Here is a 6,324-nt window from a genome sequence, read left to right on the forward strand (position 1 = left end):
GTGTGGGGGATTAGGTGAACCCAGTGGTGGGTACTAAAAGAGGGCATGTATCCATGGAGCACTGGGTGTGGTGCATGAACAACGAATCTTGGAACACTGAAAAAATAAAATACAATTTAAAAAAATTTAAAATTCTGAGTCCCATAAAAATATTTTACCAATGTTCATGAAAAAAAATCAGTCTTTTTGGCAAATCATTTGGCTGTATTAGTTATTTTGTCTTATAATTTTGATATTTTGGGAAATATTCCATGATCCATTCAATCATAGATAATAAAACTTCATCCAGTGCAACTTTTCCAGTTTTCTTGGTAGGATAAAGTTTTAAATGAAAATCTTAATAATTCTGATCTCCAATTATGCCTTAGGCAAATAAGTAATATATCAGAATAGTTTAAATAAAGATGAAAAATTATGTACTTATTTTCAGCAAAAACCATGAGGTGCCTTTGAGTTCCCTTCCTGACCTGTGAAGAGTGCGGAAATGAAAACCAATTTTTCTTAGACACACCAGAGAATTGAGATCACAGGGCAAACCTCTCCCCCTAAAACTAGAGATAGAGGTAAATACAGAGAATCACAGCTATCCAGGAGAAGAATCCTTGGGAGCCAATAACTATAGGAACATTTAAACTATGATTGATGAGCTACTGGAGGCTCAGTGTGAGCTAGCTTGAGAGTAAAAATGCAAGACCCAGTCTTACTGGAACCCTACACTTTTTTGAGTTTTACTTCCAGGAGACCTACCAGGTTTACAGTGTGAAGATTCAGGAAAATCCCATCATGCTTCCAACAGAGGAAGAGTAAAAATAGCAATTTTGAAATACACCCACAACATTCTGTTCTTCAGTATACATTGTCTGTGACAAAATTTTAAACTACTTTACCAAAGTCATATTTGACCTGTGGAAAGGGAAATTAGGCAACTTTAGACCACTCTAGCCTTGCAGCTTCATGTAAGTGGAGAAAACAAAAGGCTAAGAAATTTTTCTGAAAGTCACAGCCCAGGGATTCTGGCATAAAAAATAACAACAACAAAGATCTTATCAAAAGATTATAGAATGCCTCCCTACCCCAGTATTATACTACCACCACTATAGAGCTTCAGGATAGCAGTTGAGAAAACTCGAAGACACAGACTCTGATTCAGAGGAGTTTATAGAAAAATCTGGTAACAACAGCAGGGGAGAAAAAAACAAAACAAAACAAAAACTGAATACTAGGGAAATTGAAGCTTCTGGCAGCTTCAACTATAACAAACATTAAACATAGCCTGGCTTCTCACCAGACAAACACAAAACCTCACACTGAAGGACTTTGTACTTCAATTCCTTTTATCCTGTTTATTGTGCCTGGCTGTCTGTCAACAAAAATTACACAGCATGATAAAAAGCAAGGGGAAAAAAAAGGCTGAAGAGACAAAACAAGAACTAGAATATATCCTGATATGGAGAAATTTTGGAAGAGTCATACTAGGAATTTAAAATATATAATTAATATGCTAAGATCTCCAATGGTTAAAGTGGATAATGAAAGAAAAACTTGGTAATTTAAGGAGAGAGATGAAAAATCAATGAAGGAATAAAAAGAGAGCTAGATACAAAAGTATTAATAAATATCTTTGATAGGCTCATCAGTAGACTAGAAAGCAAAAGATTGATTCAGAGATCTTGATGATATGTCAATAGACATTTCCACAACTGAAATTTTAAAAAGTGAAAAAAATTGAAACAAGGTATCCAGGAACTGTGAGACAATTACAAAAGGTGTAACATGTGTTTAATAGGAGTACTAGGAAAACAGATGAAGGAAGGAAGGTAAGTAGGAAAGAATAATTGAAATAATAATAGCTGAAGAATTTCCCAAAATTAATGACAGATACCAAACTATAGATCCAGGAAGCTCCAGAGAACACCAAACAGAATAAATTATAGAACAAGCAAAAACAAAACAAAACCAAAAACAAAACAAAAACAGAAGACTTCACCTAAATATATCATATTTAAATGGCAGAAAAACAGAAACAAAATTTCTGAAAGAAGGTGGGGTGGGTGGTTGATAATATTATTACCTATAAAGAAACAGAAATAAGAAATGGTGGAATTCTTCTGAGCAGGCCTGGAATTCTGAGCAGGCAAGGGAGAGTGGAATAAAATATTTAAAGTAGTGAAGGAAAATACCACCAATGTAGAATTCTCAAATAAAATTATCCTTCAAAAGTGAAAGAGAAGTACTTTCTTAAGCAAACACTGAGGGAATTTTCATTAACAGTGCTGCCTTGCAAAATGTTAAAGAAGCTCTCTAGAGAAATATATATATATATATATATACACACACATACATATGTATATATATATATATATATATATATATATGAAATTCAGCACTACATAAAAGAAGTGCATCAGAAAAAATAAAGTTAAATAAAATATTTCATTTTTCGTATTTCTAAATGATCTAACAGAGAGGTGCTCAAAATGATAATAACAAGAATGTGTTGGTGATTATAGCAAATTGATAAATAAAATAACAGCAATGTTATAGGGGTTGGAATGAAGAAATTGAGAATACTCAGTTAAAAGTTACCTACAACATTTTTGAAACAACATATTGCTATGTAAAATGGACTTGGATTGGTTGTAAATGTACATTTCAAATACCAAGACAACCAGTAAAAAAGTCAAAAAAGGAGGTATAAATGATGTAGTAAGAGAGAAGAGAAAACTGAATGAAAAAGACTTCTCAATTAAAAGTAGAGAAGGCAGAGAAAGAATTAAAGACAAAAAATGTGTAAAAAATAACACACTACTGCATGTCATCTGTAAGAAACCAAATTTAAAGACAGAGAGATTAAAAGGATAGGGTTGGAGTAAGATACCCCATGTTATCAATAATCAAAAGAATAATGGCATAGCTTTACTGATTTCAGATAAAGCAGAGTTCAGAACATAAAAAGAAGCTTTACATTATTATAAAGGAGTCAATTCTGTTAAAAAGAAATTCCTCAAAATTTATGCATCGAACAACAGAATATCAAAATACAACAGTCAAAAACTAGAGTATTAAGGGTAAATAGACAAATCACTAATTAAAGATGGAGACTTAAACAACCCTCTCTCAGTAACTGACAGATCCAACTGGAAAAATATTGGAAAGGATAGAGCTAAACTGAGCAACGCCATCAATCAATTATATCTAACTGGCAGCCATTAAATATCCAATGACAGGAGAATGCATATTTTTCTCAAGTTCATACAGAATATTAACTATGGTAGATCACATTCTAAGCCATAAAGCACATCTTAACACATGTAAGAGAAAATAGAAATCATACAGCATATACTCTCAGACCACAATGGAACCAAACTAGAAATCATTAACAAGAAAGATGACTAGAAAACTGCCAAATATATGGAAATTAAACAACACACTTTTATTTATTTATTTATTTATTTATTTTTAAAAATTAAATTATGTTAGTTTAAATTTAAATTTAATTTAATTTTAAATTAAAATTATGTTAGTCACCTTACAGTACATCATTAGTTTTTGATGTAGTGTTCCATGATTCATTGTTTGCATATGACATGCAGTGCTTCATGCAATACATGCTCTTCTTAATACCCATCACACATTTTAAATAACATTTGAATAAAATAAGTCTCAAAATAAATTAATATGTGTGTGTGTACACACACACACACACACACACACGCACACACATATTATGCACTAAATGAAAATGCAAATGTAATTGCCCAAGTTTGTGGGATGTAGTGACAGCAATGTTTACAAGGAAATTTAGAGCATATAATTCATATATTACAAGAGAAGAAAGATCTAAAATCAGTAGTTTAAATATCTACCTTAGGAAACCAAAAAAAGAAGGGTAATATAAACCTAAAGCAAACAGAAAAAATAATAAAAATTATAATGGAAACTAGTAAAATTGAAACAGGCAAATAGTAGAGAAGATCAATGAAACAAAACGCTGGTTTTTGAAAAGTTTTTGATAAACTTCTAATCAAGCTAAGGAAAAAAAAAAAAAGAGAGAGAGAGAGAGAGAGAGAAGACCCAAATTACTAATATCAAAAGTGAAAAAATAGGTCGTCTCCATTTTTCCTGTGGACATTAAAAAACTAATAAAGGAATATGAACAACTCCATGCCTATAGATTCTATGACATAGATGAAAAGAACCAATTCTTTGAAAGACTGATCTTATACACTCACACAAGGATAAGTAGATAATCTGAATACCTGTTAAAGAAGTTGAGTCAATAATTAATAGGCTTCTGAAATGAGACCACCAGGCCCAGATAGATTCACTGTTGATCTACCAAAAAATTTTAAAGAATTTAGATCAATTCTCTACAATCTCATCCAGATTGTAGAAATGGATGAATTCCTAGTTCATCTATGAAGTCGCAATTATGCTAAGATCAAAACTAGAAAAAAGTATGACAAAAATAATATACAAATCAATATTTCTCATGAATATAGATGCAAATATTGTCAACAAAACACTAGCAAATAGAATCTAATTATGTACAAAAGTAATTATACATCACAAACAAGTAGAATTTATTCCAGGTATATGGCACTGTCTCAACATTCAAAATCACTTAATACAATCCATTACTTCAAGACTATAAAATAGAAAACCAATATGATTGTATCAATAGATTCAGAAAAATTATTTGACAAAATTCAACACCCACTCATGATAAAAACTCAATAAACTAGAAATAAAGAGAAACTTCATTTTGATAAAGAACATCTACAAAAACTTGCAGCTCACATCATGCTTGTTAGTTGGAAACTAAACACTTTTACCCTAAAACTGAGAAGAAAGCAACGTTGTACTAAAATTCCTAGCTAATGCAATATGACAAGAAAAATAAATTAAATGTATATTAATTGAGAGAAAAATACAAAACTGTCTTTGTTGGCAGATGACACAATTTCCTATGAATAAATCCTAAAGAATTCACATGAAAATGCATACACACACACACACACACACACAACTACTGGAACTATTACATAACATTGTAAAAGCAAGTTAACATATAAAAGTCAATTGATTTCCACTATGGCAGCAGTGAACAATTTGGATTTGAAATTTCAAACATAATGTCACTTTCATTACCACTAACAAATAAGAAAGACTTAGCTATATATATTTAACAAAATATATGCAGGGTATATGTAACTCTGACAAAAATTAAAGAGATTATAAGTGAAGAGCTAATCCATGTTTATGAATAGAATAACTTAATATTGTTTTTTTCCAAGTTTATGTATAAATTCAAAGCAATGCCAAAGTCCCAGAAAATTATTTTATGTATATTTAAAAACTGTGTCTCAAATTTATATGGAAAGACCCAGAATAGCCACCAGAAGGCCAAACTGACACTAAACTTCTTCATGTTTTGCTGTAAAGTTATAATAAAGACAGTTTAGTGCTAATTAAATAATAGATCAATGGAACACAATAGAGAGCCAAGAGAAGGACCCATACAAATATAGTCAACTGATCCTTGATAAGGATAATTCAATGAGGAGATTAAAATTATGCTGGAAAAATTTTACATTGATATGAAAAAACAATAATTATAGACACGTTTCCCATAAATTAACTCAAAATGGATTGTAGATCTAAAAGTAAAACATCAAACTATAAAACATTCTGGAAGATATCATAGGAGGAAACTGAGGTGAGCTTAAGACTGGCAATTAATTTTTAGATACAACACCAAAAATATCATCTATGAAAGCATAAAATAAGTTGGAATTCTGAGCAATATATTTTTATCAGATATTTATCTGATATTTATCAGATATTTATCAGATAATAAAAATGCATGCTATTATCTGGGAGAAAATATTTATAAAATATATATCTGATAAAGATGTATTCCAAATATACAAAGGGCTCTTTAAACTTTAGAATGAGAAAACATAAAATGAATTAAAAAACTGGAAACTGAGGGCATCTAGGTGGCTCAGTGGGTTGAATGTCTGACTCTTGATTTTGTCTCAGGTCATGATCTCAGGGTTGTGAGATCAAGCTCCATGTCAGGCTTCATGCTGCGTGTGGAACCTACTTGGGATTCTTTCTCCTCTCCTGCTGCCCCTCCTCAGTACCCACCCTCCCCACTCCTCTTAAAAAAAAAAATGGGGAGAGAATAGATCTGAATAGATCTTAAAACATATACAGATGATTAATAAACATAAAAATGCCTAACATAATATGCTATTAAAGAATTGCAGATTAAAACAACATTGAAAGACCATTACATATCTATTAGAATGAACTTAA

Source organism: Lontra canadensis, unplaced genomic scaffold (assembly GCF_010015895.1).
Source record: "Lontra canadensis isolate GAN:19392208 unplaced genomic scaffold, GSC_riverotter_1.0 scaffold1, whole genome shotgun sequence".
Classification (NCBI taxonomy): Eukaryota; Metazoa; Chordata; class Mammalia; order Carnivora; family Mustelidae; genus Lontra; species Lontra canadensis.